Source organism: Hordeum vulgare, chromosome 6H (genome assembly GCF_904849725.1).
Source record: "Hordeum vulgare subsp. vulgare chromosome 6H, MorexV3_pseudomolecules_assembly, whole genome shotgun sequence".
NCBI lineage: Eukaryota > Viridiplantae > Streptophyta > Magnoliopsida > Poales > Poaceae > Hordeum > Hordeum vulgare.
Genome location: NC_058523.1, coordinates 505,291,181 through 505,319,144, shown reverse-complemented (window position 1 = coordinate 505,319,144; position 27,964 = coordinate 505,291,181).

Genomic DNA, 27,964 nt, shown 5'->3' with positions numbered 1-27,964 from the left:
ACAGTGGCATCATGAGCTATGTTAATGCGTAGATGTTATCTCGAGTAGAACACAAAGGGTTTTGTGGACGATGATGTTCGATTTGCTGCCCTCCTTAGTATTTTCTCGATTTAGCGGTATTGTTGGATTGAAGCGGCCCGGACCGACATTATTCGTACGCTTACGAAAGACTGGTTTCATCGATTGAGATGCAACTTCGTTGCATAAAGATGACTGGCGGGTGTCGGTTTCTTCAACTTTAGTTGAATTGGTTTTGACCGAGGCAGTCCTTGGAGAGGTTAAATAGCAATTTGCACATCTCCGTTGTGGTTTTTGTGTAAGTAAGATGCGATCTACTAGATACCCATAGGAGCCACGTAAAACATGCAACAACAAATTAGAGGACGTCTAACTTGTTTTTGCGGGGTATGCTTGTGATATGATATGGCCAATGACGTGATGTGATATATTGGATGTATGAGATGATCATGTTGTAATAGTTAATATCGACTTTCATGTCAATGGTACGTCAACTGGCAGGAGCCATAGGGTTGTCTTTAAACTAACGTTTGTGTTTGCAGATGCGTTTACTATATTGCTAGGACGTTGCTTTAGTAGTAATAGCATACGTAGCACGACAACCCCGATGGCGACACGCTGATGGAGATCATGGTGTGGCGCCGGTGACAAGAAGATCGTGTCGGTGCTTTTGTGATGGAGATCAAGAAGCACATGATGATGTCAATATCATGTCACTTATGAATTGCATGTGATGTTAATCCTTTGATGCACCTTATTTTGCTTAGAATGACGGTAGCATTATAAGGTGATCTCTCACTAAAATTTCAAGACGAAATTGTGTTCTCCCCGACTGTGCACTGATACGTCTCCAACGTATCTATAACTTTTGATGGTTTCATGCTATTATCTTGTCAAACTTTTGATGTTTTGTATGTCTTTTATATCTTTTTTGAGACTAACTTATTAACTCAGTGCCAAATGCCAGTTCCTGTTTTTTCCATGTTTTTGACCCCTTTTAGAGGAGGATTTTAAACAGAGTCCAAACGGAACGAAACTGCCAAAAAGATTTTTTCTGAAACAGAAAAAGATCGGGAAGCCTCAGAATCAGGGCAGGGGGCCACCAGGGACCCCACAAGCCCCCTAGCCGCGGCTAGGGGGCCCGTGCCACCCAGGCTTGTGGGCTCCCTGGGCCTCCTCTGCCCTAGGTCTTTCGCCTATAAATTCCCTAAAATCCCAGAAAAAATCAGGAGATCATCGAATGTACTTTTCCGCCGCCGCAAGCTTCTGTCTCCGCAAGATCCCATTTGGGGCACGTTTTGGTGCCCTGCCAGAGGGGGGATTCAGATACGGAGGGCTTCTTCATCAACACCATGACCTCTCCGATGATGCGTGAGTAGTTCACGATAGACCTACGGGTCCATAACTAGTAGCTAGATGGCTTCTTCTCTCTCTTGGATCTTCAATACAAAGTTCTCCATGATCTTCATGGAGATCTATCCGATGTAATCTTCTTTTGCGGTGTGTTTGTCGAGATCCGATGAATTGTGGATTTATGATCAGATTATCTATGAATCTTATTTGAGTTTCTTCTGATCTCTCTTATGCATAATTTCATATCCTTGTAATTTTCTTTGAGTTGTGGGTTTTGTTTGGCCAACTAGATCTTTGATTCTTGCAATAGGAGAAGTGCTTGGCTTTGGGTTCATACCGTGCGGTGACCTCACCCAGTGACAGAAGGGCTAGTGAGGCACGCATCGTGTTGTTGCCATCAAGGGTAAAAAGATGGGGTTTTCATCATTGGTTTGAGTTTATCCCTCTACATCATGTCATCTTGCTTAAGGCGTTACTCTGTTCGTCATGAACCCAATACACTAGATGCATGCTGGATACCGGTCGATGTGTGGAGTAATAGTAGTAGATGCAGAAAGTATCGGTCTACTTGTCTCGGACGTGATGCCTATATGTATGATCATTGCCTTAGATATCGTCATGACTTTGCGCGGTTCTGTCAATTGCTCGACAGTAATTTGTTCACCCACCGTAATATTTGCTATTTTGAGAGAAGCCTCTAGTGAACACTATGGCCCCCGGGTCTACTTCACACCATATTTTCAACCTTACACTTTTTCTTCGTTTCACTTTCCGCCTTCAGATGTCACTTTGCAATCAACCTTGAAGGGATTGACAACCCCTTCACAGCGTTGGGTGCAAGCTCTTTGTGTTTGTGCAGGTACTCTGGACTTGATGAGATTCTCCTACTGGATTGATACCTTGGTTCTCAAACTGAGGGAAATACTTGCTGCTCCTGTGCTACATCACCCTTTCCTCTTCAAGGGAAAACCAACACAAGCTCAAGAGACGACAAAAGGTTTCTGTCGACGTAGCAGAAGGATTTCTCGCACCGTTGCCGGGGAGGATTTCTGGCGCCGTTGCCGGGGAGGATCAAGTCAAGAACTCATCCATGTAAGTGTCGCAAACTCATCTCTTGCATTTACTTTTTTGCCTCTCGTTTTCCTCTCCCCCACTTCTGAAAAACAAAAATTTACAAAAAAATATTTGCCTTTTTCGTTTGCCTTTCCTTTGCTTGTGTGCCATGTGCCTTCGATATGCTTGCATCTTCGCTTGCTGAAAATCTAGTGATATGGATCCTCATCCACTTGCTAATCTCTTTAAATGATCCAATTATGTTGATCCAATTTCTAGTGAGTTGAGTGCACTTGACTATCTTTATGGAGTTTTGCTTGAGATGCGTGAATCTGAAAATTGTGAGGAAGAAATTTATGAAGTGATTCACGAGGGCTCCTTGGATGAAAAGCATGATTGCAATGGTTTCACTATAAATTCTATTAGTGATAGTCATGCTAAAAATATGCAAAACCCTAAGCTTGGGGATGCTAGTTTTGCTATGTCCAGTACTGGTTGCAATGATCATGATTGGGGTGATGATTTTTCTTATGATCTTGAAAATTTGTTTAAGCCTCATGGTGAATATGATATTTGCAATATTACTGAAAGTGGGTTTGGAGAAGTCATGACTTTAGTTGATGATAATCCCACTATTTTTGAAGAGCGTCAACTTTGCATGCATGTGGATCATGAAAAGAATATCCTATGTGATAGTTACATTGTTGAATTCGAATATGATCCCACATGTAATTATTATAAGAGAGGAAAATATGGTGGTAGAAACTTTCATATCACTAAGTCACCTCTCGTTATGTTGAGATTGCTCTTGTCTCTTTCTTCTTCCTTGCATTTGACAATTATTGCTTGTCTTGATAATTTGTTTTCCTATAAAATGCCTATGCATAGGAAGTATGTTAGACTTAGATATGTTTGTCACATGTTTCATGATGCTCTCGTTGTGCTTCAATTCTTGTCTTTTGTGTGAGCATCATTGAAATATCAATGCCTAGCTAAGGGCGTTAAACAATAGCGCTTGTCGGGAGGCAAACCAATGAATTTATTTCTTGTTCTTTCTGTTTTGTTGCGTTCACACCATCATAATTCTGTTATGATTGTGTTTTTTGTGTTTCTTTTTGTGTTTGAGCCAAGCAAAACCTTTATGACTAGTCTTGGTAATGGTTGTTTCATCCTGCTGGAAAAAGATAGAAACTTTTCGCTCACGAGATGATTTTTAATTTTTATTCAGAAAGAGATTTTGAGTTGATTCTTTTTGCTGCTGGTTGATATGCCTTTTGCCCAGACATTAGTAATTTTTCAGAATTTTTGAGGTACCGGAAGTATACGAAGTATACAGATTGCTACAGACTAGTCTGTTTTTGACAGATTCTATTTTTGTTGAGTTGGTTGCTTGTTTTGATGAAACTATGGTTAGTATCGGGGGTTACTAGCCAGGGAAAAGTGAGAATACAGTAGCCCAACACCAATCTAAATAGAAATCAAGATTGCTACAGTACCTAAAGAGGTGGTAGTTTGTTTTCTTGTGCTAATGATATCACGAGTTTCTGTTTAAGTTTTGTGTTGTGAAGTTTTCAAGTTTTGGGTGATGTTCTCATGGACAAAGAGATAAGGAGTGGAAAGAGCTCAAGCTTGGGTATGCCCAAGGCATCCCAAGCCAAATTCAAGGACACCAAAAAGCCTAAGCTTGGGGATGCCCCGGGAAGGCATCCCCTCTTTCGTTTTCAATCCATCGGTAACGTTACCTGGAGCTATATTTTTATTCACCACATGATATGTGTTTTGCTTGGAGCGTCTTGTATCTTAGGAGTCTTTTATTTTTGTTGTGTAACAATCATCCTTGCTGCACACCTTTAGAGAGAGACATGCACTCATCGTGATTTTGCTAGAATGCTCATAGTGCTTCACTTATATCTTTTGAGCTAGATAATTTTGCTCTATGTGCTTCACTTAGATCTTTTAGAGCACGGCGGTGCGTGACTTGGTAGTTGACTTATGCTATGAAGGTAGTCCCAAAGGTGATAGGTACCCAAAGAGGATAAAAAACCTCCATCTTCATGTGCATTGAGTAGAAAGAGAAGTCTTGATTCCTCTCAAATAGTTTTGAGACGTGGATTTGGAAATATTAAGAGTTATGTTAGTAGGGTGTTGTGAATGTAGAAATACTTGTGTCGAAGTTAGTGATTCCCATAGCATGCACGTATGGTGAACCGCTATGTTAGGAAGTCGGAGCATAATTGATCTATTGATTGTCATCCTTTGTGTTGAGGTCGGGATCGCGCGATGGTTAACACCTACCAACCCTTCCCCTAGGAGTACGCGTTTAGCACTTTGTTTCGATTACTAAGTTTAGCACTTTGTTTCGATTACTAATAAAAACTTTCACAACAAGTATGTGAGTTCTTCATGACTAATGTGAGTCCATGGTATAGATGCACTTTCACCTTCTACCATTGCTAACCTCTCTAGTGCCGCGCAATTTTCGCCGGTACATAAACCCACCATATGCCTTCCTCAAAACAGCCACCATACCTACCTACTATGGCATTTTCATAGCCATTCCGAGATATATTGCCATGCAACTCCCACCGTTCCATCTCATGACTTGTGCCGTAACTCTCATATTTCCATTGCATGATCGTAAGATAACTAGCGAGATGTTTCAACGTCATACGCCAAGCAAGATCTTTGCACATCCTGGTACACTGCCGGAGGCATTTCCTATAGAGTCATTTCTAAGCTTTGAGCTGTGAGTAAATAAAAGTGTGATGATCATCATTATTAGAGCATTGTCCCATGTGAGGAAATAAAAAAAAGAGGCCAAAGAGCCCAAATAAAAAAAATAGGAAAAAAGAGAGGCCTAAGAGCCCAAATAAAAAAAGGGGAAAAAGAGAGAAAAAGAGAGAAGGGACAATGCTACTATATTTTCCCACACTTGTGCTTCGTAATAGCACCATGTTCTTCATGTTTGAGAGCCTCTCGTTTCGTCACCACCATATGGTAGTGGGAATCTTCATTATATAACTTGGCTTGTATATTCCAATGATGGGCTTCCTCAAATTGCCCTAGGTCTTCGTGAGCAAGCAAGTTGGATGCACGACCACTAGTTCTCCTTCGGAGCTTTCACATACTTATAAGCTCTAGTGCATCCTTTGTATGGCAATCCCTACTCATTCACATTGATATCTATTAATGGGCCTCTCCATAGCCCTTTGATACGCCGAGTCAATGTGACCATCTCCTCCTTTTTGTTTCACAACCACCACCACACTCTATTCCACCTATAGTGCTATATCCATGGCTCAAGCTCATGTATCGCGTGATTGTTATAAAAAGTTTGAGAAAGTAAGAGTGCGAAAACAATTACTTGGCCAATACCGGGGTTGTGCATGATTTACATTAGTTGTGTGAGGATGATGGAGCATAGCCAGACTATATGATTTTGTAGGGATAACTTTCCTTGGCCTTGTTAATTTGAAAGTTCATGATTACCTTGCGAGTTTGCTTGAAGTATTATTGTTTTCATGTCAATAGCAAACTATTGTTTTGAATCTTACAGATCTGAACATTCATGTCACACGAAAGAAGTTGCAAAGGTCAACTATGCTAGGTAGCATTCCACATCAAAAATTCATTCTTTATCACTTCCCTACTCGAGGACGAGCAGGAGTTAAGCTTGGGAATGCTTGATACGTCTCCAACGTATCTATAATTTTTGATGGTTTCATGCTATTATCTTGTCAAACTTTGGATGTTTTGTATGCCTTTTATATCTTTTTTGAGACTAACTTATTAACTCAGTGCCAAGTGCCAGTTCCTGTTTTTTTCCCATGTTTTTGACCCCTTTCACAGGAGGATTTTAAACGGAGTCCAAACGGAACGAAACTTCCAAAAAGATTTTTTCCAAAACAGAAAACGATCAGGATGCCTGAGAATTAGGGCAGGGGCCACCAGGGACCCCACAAGCCCCCTAGCCGCGGCCAGGGGGGCCCACGCCTCCCAGGCTTGTGGGCTCCCTAGGCCTCCTCTGCCCTAGGTCTTTCGCCTATAAATTCCCTAAAATCCCAGAAAAAATCAGGAGATCATCGAAAGTACTTTTCCACCGCCGCAAGCTTCTGTCTCCGCAAGATCCCATCTGGGGCACGTTTTGGTGCCCTACGAGAGGGGGATTTGGATACAGAGGGCTTCTTCATCAACACCATGACCTCTTCGATGATGCGTGAGTAGTTCACCATAGAACTACGGGTCCATAGCTAGTAGCTAGATGGCTTCTTCTCTCTCTTGGATCTTCAATACAAAGTTCTCCATGATCTTCATGGAGATCTATCCGATGTAATCTTCTTTTGCGGTGTGTTTGTCGAGATCCGATGAATTATGGATTTATGATCAGATTACCTATGAATCTTATTTGAGTTTCTTATGATCTCTCTTATGCATGATTTCATATCCTTGTAATTCTCTTCGAGTTGTAGGTTTTGTTTGGCCAACTAGATCTATGATTCTTGCAATAGGAGAAGTGCTTGGTTTTGGGTTCATACCGTGCGGTGACCTCACCCAGTGACAGAAGGGGTAGCGAGGCACACATCATGTTGTTGCCATCAAGGGTAAAAAGATGGGGTTTTCATCATTGGTTTGAGTTTATCCCTCTACATCATGTCATATTGCTTAAGGCGTTACTCTGTTCTTCATGAACTCAATACACTAGATGCATGCTGGATAGCGGTCGATGTGTGGAGTACTAGTAGTAGATGTAGAAAGTATAGGTCTACTTGTCTCGGGCGTGATGCCTATATGTATGATCATTGCCTTAGATATCGTCATGACTTTGCACGGTTCTATCAATTGCTCGACAGTAATTTGTTCACCCACTGTAATATTTGCTATTTTGAGAGAAGCCTGTAGTGAACACTATGGCCCCCGGGTCTACTTCACACCATATTTTCAGCCTTACACTTTTTCTTCGTTTCACTTTCCGCCTTCAGATCTCACTTTGCAATCAATCTTGAAGGGATTGACAACCCCTTTATAGCGTTGGGTGCAAGCTCTTTGTGTTTGTGCAGGTACTCTGGACTTGACAAGATTCTCCTACTGGATTGATACGTTGGTTCTCAAACTGAGGGAAATACTTACTGCTCCTGTGCTGCATCACCCTTTCCTCTTCAAGGGAAAACCAACGCAAGCTCAAGAGACAACAAAAGGTTTCTGTCGACGTAGCATGCACCGTTTCTACAGTTCGTCGTTTCGAGACACCCCGTGATGATCGGGTGTGATAGACTCAACGTTCACATACAACGGGTGCAAAACAGTTGCACACACGGAACAATCGGGTTAAGCTTGACGAGCCTAGCATGTGGAGACATGGCCTCAGAACACATGAGACCGAAAGGTCGAGCATGAATCGTATAGTTGATACGATTAGCATAGAGATGCTTACCACTGAAACTATTCTCAACTCACGTGATGATCAGACTTGAGTTAGTGAATTTGGATCATGTTCCACTCAAATGACTAGAGAGATGCACTTTTTGAGTGGGAGTTTTGTGATACGTCCATTTTGCATCATGTTTTCATGTTGATATTTATAGCTTCTTTGGCTGTTATTTCACTTCACGGTACAATTCTTATGCCTTTTCTCTCTTATTTTACAAGGTTTACATGAAGAGGGAGAATACCGGCAACTGGAATTCTGGCCTGAAAGTGGAGCAAAGTTGAGATACCTATTCCGCGCAACTCCAAACGACGTGAAAATCAACGGGGATTTTTTCCCAATTTATCAGAAATACTGGGCCGAAGAAGTGCTAGAGGGGCACCAGGGGGTGCCCACAAGCCTGCACGGCGCGACCACCCCCCAAGCCGCGCCATGGGGGCTTGTGGGCAGCCCACTCGCCCATTGGCCCCCCTCTTTTGCTATATGGAGGGTTTCTTCCAGGAAAAAATGAAGGAGGAGCTTTTTCGTGGTTTCGCCGCCGCCACGAGGCGGAACTTGAGCAGAACCAATCTAGAGCTCCGACAGGATGATCCTGTCGGGGAAACTTCCCTCCCGGAGGGGTAAATAGTCGCCATCTTCATCACCAACACTCCTCTCATCGGAGGGGACTCGTCACCATCAACATCTTCATCAGCACCATCTCATCTCCAAACCCTAGTTCATCACTTGTAACCAATCTCCATCTCGCGACTCCGATTGGTACTTGTAAGGTTTCTAGTATAGTTGATTACTCTTTGTAGTTGATGCTAGTTGGATTATTTGGTGGAAGAGTTTATGTTCAGATCCTTGATGCTACTCATTACCTCTCTGATCATGAATATGATTATGCTTTGTGAGTAGTTACTTTTGTTCCTGAGGACATGGGATAAGTCATGCTAATAGTAGTCATGTGAATTTGGTATTCGTTCGGTAATTTGATAAGTTGTATGTTGTTTTTACTCTAGTGGTGTTATGTGAATGTCGACTACATAACACTTCACCATTATTTGGGCCTAGAGGAAGGCATTGGAAGTAGTAAGTAGATGATGGGTTGCTAGAGTGACTCAAGCTTAAACCCTAGTTTATGTGTTGCTTCGTAAGGGGCTGATTTGGATCCACTAGTTTAATGCTATGGTTAGACTTTGTCTTAATTCTTCTTTCGTAGTTGCGGATGCTTGCTAGAGGGGTTAATCATAAGTGGGATGCTTGTCCAAGTAAGGAAGTACCCAAGCGCTGGTCCACCCACATATCAAACTATCAAAGTAACGAATGCGAATCATATGAACATGATGAAACTAGCATGACAGAAATTCCCGTGTGTCCTCGGGAGCATTTTTCCTCCTATAAGACTTTGTACAGGCTTATCCCTTGCTACAAAAGGGATTGGGACACTTTGCTGCACCGTTGATACTTTTGTTACTTGTTGCTCGCTATGAATCATCTCACCACACAATCACTTGTTACCGATAATTTCAGTGCTTGCAGATATTTCCTTGCTCAAAACCACTTGTCAGATCCTTCTGCTCCTCGTTGGGTTCGACTCTCTTACTTGTCGAAAGGACTACGATTGATCCCCTATACTTGTGGGTCATCATTTTGCAAGTAATTTGATTAGTTAAACTCTAATTATCTTGAACATAGTCTAAGTCCACTTTGAAAATATTTGTGTTGTAGATCAATGGCTCACGCGACAGTCACCCTGAATTTTAATACGTTCCTAGAGAAAGCTAAGTTGAAAGATGATAGAAGCAACTTTGTAGACTCGGCTCGTAATCTTAAGTTGCTCCTGCAAGCTGGGAAGAAGGATTATGTCCTTAATGCTGCGCTAGGAGATGAACCACCCGCTACGGCTGACCAAGATGTTAAGAACGCTTGGTTAACACGTAAGGAGGACTACTCAGTAGTTTAATGTGCAGTCTTGTATGGCTTAGAGCTGGGACTTCGATGTCGCTTTGAGCGTCATGGAGCATTTGAGATGTTCCAAGAGTTGAAGTTTATCTTTCAGAAGAATGCCCGGATCGAGAGGTATGAGACCTTCGATAAATTCTATGCTTGCAAGATGGAGGATAATTCTATGCTTGACTTGAATTGGGAGAAGTGCCACTTTATGGTTAATGAAGGTATCGTCTTAGGTCATAAAATTTCTCAAAGAGGTATTGAAGTCGATAAGGCTAAGGTTGATGCAATCGAGAAAATGCCATACCCCACAGATATCAAAGGGATAAGAAGTTTCCTTGGTCATGCTGGTTTCTATAGAAGGTTCATTAAAGACTTCTCTAAGATTTCTAGGCCTCTTACCAATCTCTTGCAAAAGGATATTCCTTTTGTCTTTGACGAGTATTGTGAGGAAGCCTTCGAAATACTTAAGAGGGCTTTGAAAACTGCACCTATTGTTCAACCACCTGATTGGAACTTACCTTTTGAAATCATGTGTGACGCTAGTGATTATGCTGTTGGTGCTGTTCTAGGGCAAAGAGTCGATAAGAAGTTGAATGTTATTCACTACGCTAGTAAAACTCTAGACAGTGCCCAGAGAAACTATGCCACTACGGAGAAGGAATTTTTAGCAGTCGTGTTTGCATGTGAAAAGTTCAGGTCTTACATAGTTGATTCCAAAGTCACTATTCACACTGATCATGCTGCTATTAAGTACCTCATGGAGAAGAAGGACGCTAAACCTAGACTTATCAGATGAGTTCTCTTGCTACAAGAATTTGATTTGCACGTTGTCGACAGAAAGGGTGCTGATAACCCAGTAGGAGATAACTTGTCTAGGTTGGAGAATGTTCTTGATGACCCACAACCTATTGATGATAGCTTTCCCAGTGAGCAATTCAATGTCATCAATGCTTCACGTAGTGCACCATGGTATGCTGATTATGCAAACTATATCGTTGCTAAATACATACCACCTAGTTTCACATACCAGCAAAAGAAGAAATTCTTCTTTGACTTGAGACATTACTTTTGGGATGATCCTCACCTTTATAAGGAAGGAGTAGATGGTGTTATTAGACGTTGTGTACATGAACATGAACAGGGACAGATCCTACAGAAGTGTCACTCCGAGGCCTACGGAGGACACCATGCGGGAGATAGAACTACACACAAGGTATTGCAATCAGGTTTCTATTGGCCCACTCTCTTGAAGGATGCCCATAAGTTTGTCTTGTCTTGTGACGAATGTCAAAGAATAAGTAATATTAGCAAACATCAGGAAACGACTGCTATTGCGACAACAGACCTTCCCTGGTACGGCGCTAGGAATCCTGCTGCAGCGGCTACGCCTTAGGGACTTCCTAGACAAATATGCAAAGGATTCCCCCGTGGCCTTGGAGCCTTGCGTTGGTGTTCCCTCGAAGCAGAAAGGGTGATGTAGCACAGCGGCAGTAAGTATTTCCCTCAGTTTTGAGAACCAAGGTATCGATCCAGTGAAGGAGTATCACAGGTGCCTGCACAAACACAAAGAGCTTGCTCCCAACGCTATGAAGGGGTTGTCAATCCCTTATAGATTGTTTGCCAAGTGAGAACTAAAAGCAATAAAGTAACAAAGCAAAGTAAAAGCAGAGGTGTAAACAATAGGTGCGAATAGACCCGGGGGCCGTAGTATTCACTAGTGGCTTCTCTCATGAAAGCAAGTAGATGGTGGGTGAACAAATTACTGTCGAGCAATTGATAGAACCGCGCAAAGTCGTGACGATATCTATGGCAATGATTATATCTATAGGCATCACGTCCAAAACAAGTAGACCGATACTTTCTGCATCTACTACTATTACTCCACACGTCGACCGCTATCCAGCATGCATCTAGTGTATTGAGTCCAAAAGAACAGAGTAACGCCTTAAGAAAGATGTACCCTTGATGGAAACTACACGATGTGTGCCTTGCTGCCCCTACTGTCATTGGGAAAGGTCACCACATGGTAAGAACCCAAAACCAAGCACTTCTCCCATTGCAGAATCATAGATCTAGTTGGCCAAACAAAACCCAAGACTCGGAGAGACTTACAAGGATATCAAATCATGCAAATTATAAATCAGCAAAGACTCAAATATATATAATAGATAATCTGATCACAAATCCACGATTCATCGGATCTCGACAAACACACCGCCAAAGAGGATTACATCGGATAGATCTCCATGAAGATCATGGAGAACTTTGTATTGAAGATCCAAGAGAGAGAAGAAGCCATCTAGCTACTAACTACGGACCCGTAGGTCTGAAGTGAACTACTCACGAGTCATTGGAGGGGCGATGATGTTGATGAAGAGGCCCTCCAACTCCAAAGTCCCCTCCGGCAGGGCACCGGGAAGGGTCTCCAGATGAGATCTCGCGGAAACAGGAACTTGCGGCGGCAGAACTCCCGATATAGGTTTCTTTCTGGAGGTTTCTGAATTTATAGGACCATATGGCAGTGGAGTTGCATCAAGTGGCCCCCGAGGGGCCCACAAGCTTGGTTGGCGCGACCTAGGGGGGGGGGGCGACAGGGCTTGTGGCGCCCTCGTGGCGCCCCTCTGGTATCTTCTTCTTCCGGTATTTTTGATATTTTCCATAAAAAATCATCGCGAAAGAATTATTCTGTTTGGACTCCGTTCCAAAATTAGATCTGAAAAGAGTCAAAAACACAGAAAAAAACAGGAACTGGCGCTTGGCACTGAGTTAATAAGTTAGTCCCAAAAAAGATATAGAAGGTAAACAAAACATCCAAAGTTGACAAGATAACAACGTGAAACCATCAAAAATTATAGATACGTTTGAGACGTATCAAGCATCCCCAAGCTTAACTCCTGCTCGTCCTCGAGTAGGGAAGTGATAAAGAATGAATTTTTGATGCTTTCATGCTACCTAGCATAGATGTCCTTTGTAACTCCTCTTATGTGACGTGAATGTTCAGATCCATTAGATTCAAAACAATAGTTTGCTATTGACGTGGAAACAAGAATAATTCAAGCAAACTAGCAAAGTAATCATGAACTTTCAAAATAACAAGGCCTAAGGAAAGTTATCCCTACAAATTCATATAGTCTGGCTATGCTCTATCATCATTGCACAACGAATTTAAATTATGCACAACCCCGGTATTGGCCAAGTAATTGTTTTCACACCTTTACTTTCTCAAACTTTTTCAACTCTCACGCAATACATGAGCGTGAGCCATGGTTTTAGCACTATAAGTGGTGTGGAGTGTGGTGTAGGTTGCAAGACAAACAAGGAGAAGATGACCACATTAACTAGGCATATCAATGAGCTGTGGAGATGCTCATTAATAGATATCAATGTGAATGAGTATGGATTGCCATACAAATGATGCACTAGAGCTAAGAGTATGTGAAAGCTCTTAAAGAAAACCAGTGGGTGTGCATCCAACTTGCTTGCCCACGAAGACCTAAGGCAATTTGAGGAAGCCTATCATTGGAATATACAAGCCAAGTTATATAATGAAAATTTCCCACTAGCTATATGGTGGTTACAAAACGAGAGACTCTCAACCATGAACATCATGGTGCTTAATATGCACAAGTGTGCAAAAGTGGTAGCATTGTCCCTTCTCTCTTTTTCTCTCATTATATATATATATATATATATATATATATATATATATATATTTGATGGGCTCTTTGGACTCTTTTTTTGGTGGGAATCTTTGGCCTCTTTTATTACCTCACATGGGACAATGCTCCATCAATGATGATCATCACACTTACAACTCAAAACTTGGAGCAATGATGACTCTATATGGAATGCCTTCGGTAGTGTACCGTGACAATGATCTAGCATGGCATAGACATAAATGGGAACATCATGCTAGCTAATTATGATCATGCAATGGAAATGTAGACGTGGTGGAACATGTCACTGTGGTGGTTGCATGGCAATATATCTCGGAATGACTTTGAAAAAGCCATAGTAGGTAGGTATGGTGGCTGTTTTGAGGGAGGCTAATGGTGGGTTTTGTGTACCGGCGAAAGTTGCACGACACTAAAGAAGATAGTGATGGTGGAAGGTGAAAGTGCATCTAAACCATGGACTCAACATTAGTCATGAAGAACTCATATACTTGTTGCAAAAGTTTTATTAGTAATCGAAACAAAGCATTCAACGCATACTCCTAGGGGAAGGGTTGGTAGGTATAAACCATCGCGCGATCCCGACCGCCACACAAAGGATGACAATCAATAGACTAATCATGCTCAGACTTCATCACATAGCGGTTCACCATACGTGCATGCTAGGGGAATCACTAATGTTAACACAAGTATTTCTAGATCCACAACACCTTACTAGCATAACTTCAATATTACCATAACCACAACTCAAAACTAGTTGAGATGAATCAAACTTCTCTAACTATTCAATGCACATGAAGGTGGAAGTTTTCGTATCCCTTTGGATAACTACCCCTTTTGAGACTACTTTCAAAGCATAGATCAACTACCAAGCCATGCACCGTCGTGCTCTAAAAGATATAAGTGAAGCACATAGAGCAAAATCAACTAGCTCAAAAGATATAAGTGAAGCACATGTGAGCTGAAATGTCTACCAAAGGATATGTCGTGGATTTGTCACGGCAGATGTCCTCGTGAAAGGACTTAGTGTTGGAGCCATCGCACCTTGGTGGCGACTCAAAGGGGTTGAACGGGAGCGAGACCGAGATTTACCCAGGTTCGGCCCCTCGTGAGGAGGTGAAAGCCTACGTCCTGCTTTGTGTTGTATTGATGGAGTTTCGATTACAAGGAGAGCGTAACTCGCCTGACCTAGCACTCGATGATTTCTAACCTGCCCTCTTCTTCCCTGGGACTCGCCTTTATATACAGGTCGAGTCCTTAGGGTTCACAAGGGTCCTTTCCTTTACACAAATCGTGACTCTTGCGATCTCTAAGTCGCCATCTTTCCAAGGCTTGGAGACCTTCCCTACTATGGACTCCTTCTGAAAGTCTGAAACCGCCATACAACTTTCGGCCTTACCAGGCCAAGGCCCGAACCACATTTAGATGAGCCGCCAGCTTTGGTGACCCGGCCCAACTAGGGCGGGTTATCCAACAGATGATATCCCCAACATTAGGCCCTAGATTGACTTGAATTTCTTTCACGCCAATATCCTTACTCAGTTAGGGGCGATTCATCTTCACTCCTCTTATGCACCATGCACTTAAACCGCCATCTGTTGCGGAAAAACTTGAGTCGCCAAACCACTTCTTGTTGGCACCTCCTTATCGCTTGAATCCCGGAAAGGATAATGACGTAATCCCTAACGGATCCTTCGATATCGTTATCCTAAAAATTTCGGGGCGCCATCATGGCGAATCTTTATCTTTTGGCAGTTCCCGCTCGTGTCGCCTCGATTCTAGCGCCCGACCTGATAAATAGGCGGGAGGAAGGGATTGGGCGCATTTCACCTACCCGTCTTGTCGCCCTTCTCTTCCTCGCCATCACAGTGAAAACCTTATCGCCACCCGAGAGCTCCGCCGTCACCCGAAGACTTCGTCGTCGTCCGAAAGCTTCGGCGCTGCCCGAAGACTTCGTCGCCGCCGAACACTTCGTTGAAGCCGAGCATTTCGTCGCCGTCGAACGCATCGCCGCCGTCGAGCACCTTGTCGCCGTCGAGCACCTTGTCGACATCGAGCACCTCGTCGCCGCCCGAGATCTTCGCGTCCGCCTGAGATCTTCGTCGCCGTCCGCGCAACGCTCGCGGCGAACCCCTCCTCGGACGTCTCCAGCCATATCCATCAGGTCAGCTTTCCGCCATTGAGAGCAGATCCAAGTTTTTTCGAGGTTCATACTTACTGTGTTCTTGGTACCTCCCGAACGGCTTCGTAATTCCTGATTAGTTGGCGGTGATGATAGCGAGCACAACAATGCTTTTCATACCTTTATTTCTTTGGCCTTGACTTGCATACTTAGAAAAGGTTTCACAAGATCAACAGTATTGCTCCCATCTTAGTCGCAGGCCGCTTTATCAGACCTTTTTCGCATTCATTTCTGTCTGTCCGGTAGATCCATAATCTATCGCTTGTCAAGTGAAATCTGTTTATAATCTCATGCTTCACCATCTTGTCAAAATACTACTGATGCTCTGAAACGCCTCTCCTTTAAGTAGCAAGAGGTTCATAAGTCGCCCTGGCAGCCTGACCCGGACCTTCGTTGGCGGGTCAAAAAAACTCCCTCAGCCATCAGGCAAATTGTTTGACGAGTCAAATGAACTTAGTTTCACCATTTTTAGTAGATGCTTGGCGTGTTGATTTACCCGTAATTTTATTCCTTTGTAGCATGGGCACTGTTTTCAAAAGTGACTGGCTCCCAACCAAGGTCAATGATGCCATACTTAATCACTATGTGAAAACGGGGAATCTGGACCCTCAAGAGGTTATCGGTTGGCGCACCGGGTTAGGAGAAGAAGTCCCCAATCCGAAGGAAGGGGAGATAGTTGTTTTTGTTGAACACCTTGAACGGGCTTTAAGCCGCCCGAATCGAAATTCCTGAGAGACGCCATGACCTTTATGAATGTCCGCCTCCAGGATTTAGGGCCCAACTCGATAAGCAATCTATGCCAGTTCCAAGTGTTTTGTGAGGCTTACTTGCGGATGGAACCCTCAGTTCCTTTATTCTGGTACTTCTTCCACTTGAATCGCCAAACAGAATTTCCCAATGGCCCTAGTCTGGAGCTTGGAGGTGTCAATGTTCAGCGCCGTAGGGATAGTCCATTCCCATCACTCGCCATGCCAAGCCATCCCAAAGGCTGGGGCGAGTCTTGGTTTTACTGCCGGGAGACTTCGCCTGAGGGCGAGAACAAGTTTCTCGGTTATAGGGCAGATCGCCTTCCAACAAAGTTTAAACTCCCAGACAAGCTCACCGAAGAAGAGGAGTCATACTTTATCCCAGTATCGTCCGAGTTAAGATCTCTCACAAACGACGGCCTTACTGGGGTTGACTTGATCCGCTGCTGGGTCGAATGGCGCATCCTCCCTTTAAGTCGTCGGGACAGATTAATGTGTTATTTTGACGGTACCCTGGATCACCCTCAGTGCTACTTCCACACGGCTCTGACAGAGAGTGATATCGTAACCATCATTGAGAAGTTGACCGGCGAACCCGCGGCAAAATGCGGCCAAATAGGTCTTAAGCCGTTCTGCAAGATCAACCCGGCACCAAAGGTAAATAACTTAACCCGCCTCTTGTTTTTATTCCTTTCATCTTACTTGAACTATGACCTCTTATAAAATATGCCATTTCAGAAAGGTGATAAATTCTGGTCCAAGAGGCCAAAGAAGTCGTCCATGAAGCAAGCTAGGCCGCCTCCAAAGAAGAAGTCCAAGGGCAAGGGCAAAGCCGCCGTTACTAAGCCATCTGAAGCCGATGAATCCCAAGTCGGCGATGTACTTTCAGAGGTAAAAAATCCATCTTCTTTAACTCGCCATCCATTTACTGATAGTTTTGTGTTTACACCTATATCTTTTGTGTAGAATGAGGACAATGAAAGCTAGGAAGACTCCGTAGAGGTAATTTCTGTTTCCTCCGACTCATCTTTTTCTCCACCTAAGCCGGCCAGGGGAATTTGTGGGAAAGTTCCCTTCTCACACCCAAATGCTTGTTTGGATCCAAATTTCCTTCTGAAGAAAGCACAACATGCCTCAACTTGGAAAACTCGAAGTCATTCTGGAGACCTGGTGTCCGGGTTACCAACAAGAAACAAGAAAAGGCAAAATGAGGTATCTTTTAATAACACTTCTTCACATCCTTTTGGATCACGTTTGTAACTCGCTCATATCTTCGAAGTATAATTTTTGCAGAGTTCTCCTCCCACGTCTGGCGACTCAGTGATGTCGGCACTTCCACCAATGATCCGTGTCCCCGGGTAAGCCTTTGACAATATTTACCTTTGTTTTGATGGTGGTAACATCAACTCCTTTAAACGCACCCCCTTCTCTTTTTAGGGCACATACAAAGAAAAGGAAAACCGTCGGGTCAACTCCCCTTACAGCTTCGGAGCCTATTGAAAAATCGGCGCCGATCCAGGATAACCCAGACCAAGACAAGCTTGAAGATTAAGTGGATCTCCCCAGCTCGCCCAAGGAAACCATGGAAACGCCTAACCCGCCAAGTCCATTGAAAACAGCAGAAGACCCAGACGATGTAGTTATCACCGGTACTCACTTCTCTAAGCCGGCCACAACGGTTTTATCGAAGCATGTATCATCATCAGCTCAACCTGTTTTTGAGCATGAACTTTCCAAGGCTAAGCTCTCCCAATATGAGAATCTCAAATTCAAAGAACTTTGCTCTGGCTTTGCAAGTCGCCTGGAGGCGAGTCATGAGATGGAGAAAGGCCTGCTTCGATTGCTGAAGAACAAACATGAGGTACGTCTTATTGCACATTGTATTATCCTCATTAACCCCCAAGGGCCGGGTCATCAGTAAAAAGATGAGCCGGGTCTTGATAATTGAAGAAAAAACTTTCGAACTGTAACCCCCAAGGGCCGGGTCATCTGTAAAAAGATGGGTCGGGTCTTGATAATTGAAGAAAAAACTTTCGACCTGTAACCCCCAAGGGCCGGGTCATCTATAAAAATATGAGCCGGGTCTTGATAATTGAAGAAAAAACTTTCGACCTGTAACCCCCAAGGGCCAGGTCATCTGTAAAAAGATGGGCCGGGTCTTGATAATTGAAGAAAAAACTTTCGACCTGTAACCCCCAAGGGTCGGGTCATCTGTAAAAAGATTTGCCGGGTCTTGATAATTGAAGAAAAAACTTTCGACCTGTAACCCCCAAGGGCCGGGTCATCTGTAAAAAGATGAGCCGGGTCTTGATAATTGAAGAAAAAACTTTCGACCTGTAACCCCCAAGGGCCAGGTCATTTGTAAAAAGATGAGCCGGGTCTTGATAATTGAAGAAAAAACTTTCGACCTGTAACCCCCAAGGGCCGGGTCATCTGTAAAAAGATGAGCCGGGTCTTGATACTGTATAATTTTGTCTAAAAAAATATACATTAGCCCCCAAGTGTTAGGGATGTTGCTTGCAATAATTCTGAGACTTGCCCCTTGACTATATATTTCGACAAGAATCACTTATCCAAACTGAATCAACATTTGGCGATTTGACGAAAAGTTTAACTGATCAGCAGGATGCCCGGACAAAATCAGAAGAGAAGTATCAACTGATCTTATCTGAGATGGAGAAGCTAAAAGCCGACTTAAAAAGGGCTCAAGCTGATCAAGATGCCTTAATAAAGCGAGCAGAGAAAGCTGAAGCCAAGTTGGACACTGTGCAACAAGAGCTGTCCGGCTTAAAGCGACATATCTCCAACATGGCGCAAGATGTCTTTGGTAAAAACCAACCCTTGACCTTTGTAAACAAATATCTTTGTATAAATCGCTGACTATCATTACCTCTTATACAGGTCTGAGAGCCGCCAACCTTCAGGATGATTGCGTCTTGTTGCTGAAGGCGATTTATACGTTGATGGAGCAACTGTATACCGGAAGTGTGCTGACCGTGAAAGCAGTGATGGGCACCAAGGAACCTATAACATCAATAAAGAAGATGCTTGGCTGCTTATCTACTCTTCCTCCTCAAATTGGCGAGCTAACTCGGTCAGCCGCCCGAAAAGGAGCACTGACTACGCTGAGTCGGTGTTTGGCGTATGCTCCAGAAATTAACCCAGAAGAAGTAGCGGCGGGCTTTCCCCAGCTCAAAGATGACGGGTTAGAATTTGCTGAAGAAGACTACCAGCGTGTTGTCAAAGAATCCCGTTTGGCGGCGACTCAACTTGCTGCAAGCTTGGATTTATCAAAATACCAAGCCGCCTATGACAACAAGAACAAGAAAGTTAACCCGCCAACCTTTGTGACGACCAGCTTAACTCTGTGTTGACCCAAGAATCCTTTTGACTTGGAAGCGGATCTCTCATCAGTGCTGAACGATGAAGATGAGTTCGCCATGTTATCCAAGTGTAACTGGGTACTGGGCGACTTGCAAATTGAAGTCGGCCAAAGCTCACAGCAGGCTGATCCAAGGACATCAGCAGAATAAAACTTCATAGATTTGGCCATGAGAGCCATGTAATAAGTCTTTTTAGGAATCAAACTCCTTCTGTGATATCTCGAAAAATCCTTATGTCGCCCTTAAGGCGTTTTGAAATGCTTGATCCACCGTTTGAGGCATTTTTATGATGCTTGACCCGCCATTGAGGCGTTTTCATGATGCTTGACCCGCCATGGCTAGAGTGATCTTGACCATCAACCTGTTTTAAGCTTGAAAACATATATCAAACCATCTCAGTGAGTAATGGGTGATAATAAATAGCAATCGGCCCAAGATATTTTGAGGCGAGTGAGAAAAAAGTCTGAAAAACCTTGTGGCAGTGCGAGGAAGGTAAAAAATAGCAATTTCGTCGGCTCATCAGGTCGCGACAGGATAGGGCGAGTTAAATAAACTCAAGCGCCACCCAAGGGAGACTTTTGTATCAAAAGCTCAAGTATTTAGACCGGCTGATCAGGCACGAGTCAAGCTTCAGTGAAGCGGGTTCAATGAACCAATGGTTTCTCTATTTTTCATGTGAGGCGCTTGCCGGTACCAAACATGTTTTAACCAAGGCGAGTTCATGGTCCATGAACAGAATAACTCGCCAAGAGTTCACGGGTCCATATGGCGATTCGGCCAACACACAGTCCAGTATAACCATTTGTAATGCGGTAATCTTTCGCAGGCCAAATGGGTAGTAAGGGTGATCTCAGTGAGAGGAAGCCCCCAAGTGACCTATGATTAAGGGAAAGAACCGTCATAGGATTGTAGAAGCGTATACGCTATTACCACAAAACGACTTGGGAACACATTGTCCTCAAGTAAGCCGATCCAATCCACAGAATCACGTAAGGCGCCTATGTTTGAATCGCGCGCTTGTGGCGACTTCGATTCTCTTTGGCTTATCGATACCCAGTTTTGTAATAAGCGCATCGTGGCGACTTAAGCTCTTTGGTATGGATAGCGTCCATGTTTGGGCGACTTGTTGATGAAAGAATAAAGATCCATACCTTTCAATAAGATGAATTAGCAGTAAAGCCCCCAAGTCGGGAGGCGTTTAATTTTATTGCTTTATAAGAAATGAAAAACTTACAAAATGTAGAGCTAATAGCTCAAGTGTAATAAGGCCGCAAGTGGGCAATGTTCCAGGGGCGAGTTGACTCAGCCTCCGTGGTTGGCCGTTCAGGCCGTAGATCCACCAGATAGTAAGACCCATTGTGATGGTTTTTGCTGACGACGAACGGTCCTTCCCGTGGTGGTGATAACTTATGCATGCCAGTACGATCTTGTATCAGCCGAAGGACTAAGTCGCCTTCCTGAAAGGTTCGGCTCTTGACCCGGCGGCTGTGATAACACCGTAAGTCCTGCTGATAAATGGCCGATCGGGCTGCAGCCAAATCACGCGCTTCCTCTAAGGCGTCCAAAGAGTCTTGATGCGCCAGTTCGTTGTCCTGTTCGACATAAGCGGCGACTCTAGGCGAGTCATGCCTTATGTTAGTGGGAAGAACGGCTTCTGCTCCATAGACCAGAAAGAAAGGGGTAAAACCCGTAGACCGGTTCGGGGTCGTCCGGATGCTCCATAGTACCGAAGGCAACTCCTCAACCCAACACCCTGGGGATCGTTCCAAGGGAACCACGAGTCGGGGTTTGATTCCCCGCAAAACTTCCTTGTAGTGCCCCAAGTGTAAAGCTTTCCCTTTTTGAAACCTTCCATGTGGGACCACCTTGGCATTGTCATGAGAGCTATCTATGCATGTATGATTTCATGTGTCACCTTGCATTCTTCTTTTGCATGCATGCATCCATGCCATACCATCCTTGCCATAACTTATGATTCTATGTCATGTTATGATTGCATGTGATCTTGCTAGGTGTGATTTTTGTGATCTTGTGATTTCATGTGTTGATGCACATGTATGTTGTGGTGTGAAGTAGTGGAGTGTGGTGCTTGGCATTATTTTCAACCCCCCTCTAGTTATGTGCAAGACCCCCTCTCTCTTTTATTCCACAAGTGTAATTCCAACTTGTTCCTAACCTGAATTTACAATGTTCAGGGTTTAGGAAATATTGTGGGAATAAATATGTGCTAGTTTGGTGATTTGTCTTGGGTGCTAAAGGTGCTAGAATAAACACAAAACAGCCGCCAATATTGCTGTTTTGTATTTATTTCATATGCCCCCAAAAAAATCATTCTGTTATTTTAGTCAAATAGCTTGCTAAATTTCAGGCCCAGGGACATTTTCCTTTTATTTTTATCTTTTGTGGTTTACTCTGTGTCCTTTTTCCTTTTCCTGTTGATTTATTAAATAGGAATAGTTGTTGTGGCGTTTTCCTTTTAAGATGCGCTCTGGTGGGCTTCCTCCCACCAGAGAGGCCCATCTCTCCCCCTCCGGTGCGCAGCGCAGCCCATCTCACGCCCCTCTTCCTCCTCCGTCGACGACACTGTGTACGACCCCCCCTCCTCCACCGATTCTCCATGGCCTCGATCCTGTGGCTCAAGCGCCTCCCCCGAGGTAATATAAGACGCAGGGAACCCTCCTCCTTCCCTAGGTTTCCCTCTCCTTCCTCCAGTGCGCCGCCACCTTCCTCCTTCTCTCTTTCCCCCTCCTGGTAAGCCTTTGTAGGAGTTATCAGAGAGAGAGAGAGAGAGAGAGAGCAGCCCCGCCACCGTCTACCCCGCCGTCTCCGTCGAGCAGCGCCGGCGGTCATGTCCAGGGGCACGGGGATGGTGCCCGCGCCCCATTTTTGTCCTCGGTGAGGCCGAGGAGCGTCCTCACCATCGACTAGGAGCTTGTCTTTGCTGCGGACCTGGAGCCCCTTCGTTCTGCTTCGGTTCTGCATCCACGAGCGTCTTCGTCGCCGATCTTCTTGCTCTCCATCGCCCTCTCCTCCGATCGGTACCTTCCCTTCCTTCCCCAAGGTGAGCCGACCTTCCTCCCCTCTCCCGCGAGTAGATCCGGTGCAGAGCAGTAGCGGTGCGCCCCTGTCCCGAGCAGCAGCCGTGGTGGCTGTGCGTGTATGCTGATGGCTTGCTCGGTGTACTAGTTGATGCGGTGGTGCAGGTTGGTGCAGTAGCAGTAGCTTGTTGTAGTGGCGTGTTGTAACATCCCAAATTTTGGAATGTTAATAAAATTATTAGATTGATTGTTTGTTTGTTTGAGTGATTGAAACTTGAGTGAAATTTGAAACTTTTCAAAAACTTTTGAATGAGAGGGAATAAAATGAGTTCCCCGTTTCCTGTGAGTTCAAATTCATGTTTTCAAAACTAGCGAGAGGAGATAGCATGACTTCTTCAACTACAAAGAATTTGAACCAAGGTGGCACTTGAATTTCCTTTCGATTTTTCATTTGCATTTTGTTTTCTTCTTCACTCATGGAATGCCGGGAACAATACTTTGTCAAACAAGAGAAAAAGATAGGAGAAACATGACCCTCAAAACCGGGGATATTCCTTTGAAATATTTGGACCATAAAACCCAAGGTTTATTTGAAAAATATTTGCAAAAAGAAAATAAACCAATTTAGGGATTTTCTAAAAAACATTTTTTGAAGTATTTATTTTGGTAGTGGAAAAATGCCCATCTTTTTGGATTTATTTTTCTGAAATTTTTAATATATTATACCCCTATATTCCGAGGATATTCTATTTCCTTTTAATCGTATTAATTCCTGTTTTAATAAAAAGGGAAAGAGATCTCTTATTTTAGGAATGTACTTGGGCCACGTTAGGAAACCAATCTGGCCCAATCCCACCTTCTTCTTCCTCCTCACGAGCTTCCTTGTGTGGCCATGGCAGAAGCTTCCGAGGAAGTTTCCCTCCCCCGATTCGCGGGCTACACTTCCTTCCCGAGCCTCCCACCACCCCTATAAGAACGCCCCTACTCTCCTCGTTCCATTTTCCCCATCAGCTCGCCCTCTCCCTGCCCGTAGCCACGACGCCCCCACCATTGTTGTTCCTGCAAGGAGCCGAACAGAAGAACGCCCAGGAGCCCCTGACACCCCCTTCCTCGCCTCCGGGACCCCCTCCGCCATTCCCCCTCCCCGCCGGTGACCTCCCCACCTCGCCGGAGCAGCTACCTCGCCGGAGTTCTTCCTCTTTGTCATCCATGGTGAGATTCACGAAATCCCGTATTGCAGTTTTTTCAGAAAATTGCAATGTTAGAAAATTCATATCTATTAGTCTATAACTCCGAATTAGGTGATTCTTTTTGCGTTGGATCAAAAATTTTATGTAGTTTCTGTATATATATAATTTGGCTATGTTTGGATTTATAAAATTTGAATTAGATCAGATTTGATTTAAAGCTTGTTTCGCATATACCGGGAGTTTAAAAATAGATTTGAAATTAATTCTTTTTGCTGCTGCTTCCTATTGATCATATATTTCAGTAGTTTAAGTTTCAATTTTTTTTAAATAATTTTACTTAGGGTTTTAAGCAAAACAGATTCTGTTTTAGCCTTTTTTGTTTTCTTGCTATTTCTTTTGTATTAATTGTTCTTAATTTGTTTTTTTGTAATTGTGACAAGTTATATTTTGTTTTCTGATATTTACCAGTAACTTTTCAACAACAACAAAATTTTATTTTATTTATTCTTATTTGTTTGCATGGAATCAATTCTAGTTCTATACTAACTTGCGAATTGATTGCATTGCTAGTTTGATTTCCTATTTTGAAAATACTTATAAAATAATATTGTTTTGTAAATTTTACTTCTGTTATCTTACTTATTTTATATTTTGTTTTCTGTTTTATTTTCAGTTAGAACAAAAACTATATAGTGTTTGATGTAGTAGAAGGCTTCCTAGCTTCTTTGAAGTTTCCTTTGGATTTTTATCCGCTCTCTCTTATTGATTTTTGATTGCATCAACTTTTATTGATGTTTGTTAATTGATTGCTAGAATGATTGCTAGTGTGAGTGCTTATGTGAATACTATGTTTGATTATATAGATTTCATCGGAGAGTGACGAATAGTTCTATCACGTATTTCCCGAGAACGAAAATTCTTCTTCGTCAACATCACCAGGCAAGTCACTTTGATCATACTATCACCTATGTTTTATGCATCGTAGTTCTACCATCCTATGCCCAATTGCATGCTGCTTAGGTACTTGGAAATTTTAGTATAGATTGTAGTATCATGTGGTAGGCACACAACAACCCCGATACTTGGCCCCGGGACGACAAATTTCATATTGCTATGCTTGAGTAGACGGGATTTCGGTTGAGTGCATAACACGAGTGATGCGAGGTTGATTAAATAATCAAGACCGGTTAAGACAAGATTTTCAAGACCTCGGACGCAATGCAACTCTGGGTGAAGGACGGTTGATCGGCTCCCTGGAGAACCGAGTGGATGACCCGGGATGCTGGAGAGGCCATGACATCCTGCGGAAAGCTTCACCCAGGCTCAAAGAGATGGATGGATATTTTCAAGACCCAAGGCTTACCTGCACAGCCACAAGTCATTATGGGCTCTGGCTTGTTTGGACAACGCGGCGACTCTGGACAGGCGGTGCCAGCAGATGTAGAAGAACGGTAGGATTGGATGGGCACCGACAGGGATTCAGAGGGACCCGTTGAAAGACCATGTTTTGATCATCCGGTCTTCAAACACCCTGAAGTGCGAGGACATAAACGGAGGCGATCAAATCTTGTGGGGAACGTGTGCAAAACTCTGCAGAGTACTCAAACCTAATCGATTAGCCGTGTCCATGGTCATGGACAGCTTGAGCCAAATGAACTGAAGTTATCTGGATTTCTCAACACCATTAATTATATTTGATGAGGGTAATTATTGACAACTCGGGTACGAGAACTGGTTGGTGGAACCATCTCATTAACAACCAACAATGTAGTAACATTTTGCTTTTAGCCCTGTCTTGTTGTAGGAGAAAATTTGCTTTACGCTAAAACTTACAACACCACCTGCCATATATGCATATAGTATAGATGATTACTTTTCACCCCTCTCTTATGTGACTTGCCGGCATATTCAATATGCTGACCTACACGGCTGCAACGTCTTATGTTGCAGATATTTTTCTTCGACGAGTAAGAGTACGATTTAGGGTTACGGTCTACACTCAACTTGCCGTTGGTGTTTATTGGGACTCCACTCCCTTGACTGCTTCCGCTGAAATATTTAAGGTATATATCAGTTTTACGCTATTTACATGTGATTGCACTTTGATATATACATTGATGTACTGTGTGTGCCAGCATACTGATCCAGGGATGGCACAGAAACACAGAGGCTTGACTCGTCTTGAGTCGGGTCGCTACACGTGTAGAGGTGGCATAGCAGGCACAGCAGTAGTAAGGGGTAGGTCTCCTTGGCGCAGCAGCAGCAGCAACGGCGAGGCAAGCCCGACAACCTTCCTGTCGCCGTTGCATCTCAGTGCAGAGTAGGGCGACCAGAGAAGTTGCTTAACTAGATTCAGTCATTTCCTTTGTCAGGAAATGTTCCGTAGCGCAGTGGTGTGCAGAAGTGGTTGCACTCGAGAGGTTGCGGGTTCGATCCCAGGGGAAGCCTCCCCCTTTTTGTTGGTTTATTTCAGCACAATAGCGTTGCAGTAGCAGAGCAGTTTAACCTGCTTAACCATCCTTCGCTATCAAGCTAGTGCATGATAGCCAAGTGGTTGTGTGGTGGTGGGTAGACCAGTAGGTCCTGGGTTCATTTCCCAGGGCATCCTCTTTTCTTTTTCTTGCTATTGTTTTTGCCTTACTAGTTAGTTTTGATGCTTGGGCAACAATGTTGTGTTGTCAAAAATATGAACACCAGTAGGTTTTACACCTTGTTCTAGTTTTGTGCAAGGTAGATATAACTTGTGAAGGTAAGCATGCATATAATTGAGAGCATGTATGTGTGTGTGTGTGTTTGTAAGTAGATGTGTGTGTGTGCTCTAGAGGGAGTGCATGTAGGTGCATATGCTAGTGAAATCTTGGGCTTGCAAGCATAGCATTTTGTTGTGTGTGATGACTAGAGTTTCATATGTAAGTGCATCTTATGGGGGTTATGATGTGTGTATGGTGGCCATGTGTTGCAAGCTATGATTAGCATGTGTAGGTATGTGATTTGATCTTGAGCAAGATGTGCTTGTGGGTGATGTGGACTAGGAGTGTGTGTGAGTAGCATCCCACCTTGGCAAGCAAGCCTTGCACCTCCACATGCCCATATGTGAGAGGGCATGGCATGATAGTTGTGTGGGAAGCTTAGTAGTAGGGTTTGTGAAGTTGATTTGCATGACACAAATATGTGGTTCAAACCCCCATGTCACTTTGTCATTGTGCACATGAGCTCAACCTTTGTAGTTGTTGTTCTAGTAGGAACTACATGAAATGATGCCCATTCCCTAGGCATGATTTGAAGTAGTTCCCTCTCCCTTAATTTGTGGTCACTTGTTCCAAGTAGGTGCCCACATTTTATATATGATTTTGGGGTGGAAACTCCCAAGGAATCCAGTGGTGAAGTTAGTTTTACCATTGGGATACTTTATGGAGTGGACATATTCAGATTTGTTGCAAGTTTGATCTTGGTTTCCATGGAATAGGTGGAGCCCAAGGGCATGTGTTTTTGTGTAATAGAAGTAGGGGTTTTGCTCAACACCATAGTGGTGTCATTTATCACTTGGTGTTACTTGCATGCAAACTATGCCTAGACAAAGTGGGCATGTGGCTGAAAAAGTCCAGCTTAGTGCAATCTGAAATTTCACTAAGTGTGGGATTCTAGAAACATTTTCTTCTCTTATAGATGAGGATGTGCTGGTCATTGTGTTGAGAACTAGCCTTAGTTCAATGCTAGGATTTTGAACCTGATATGTTTGTGAAGCTCCCTGCCAAATTTAAAATCATTTGGAGTCCAGTAGATTGTGTTTTGGTTGATGTAAAAAAGCTTCAGAACAAAGACAGAAATTCAGGTGCAGGAATTTTCACTAAGTCCCTGAGATCTGTTGGTTTTGGGAAAGTTTGTGGCCTTGTATCTTCTAGAGTTTAATTCCTTTTGCTGTGATTCTTGCTGGTTCTTGTAGTGTTCTTGGTTGGCTACAGCC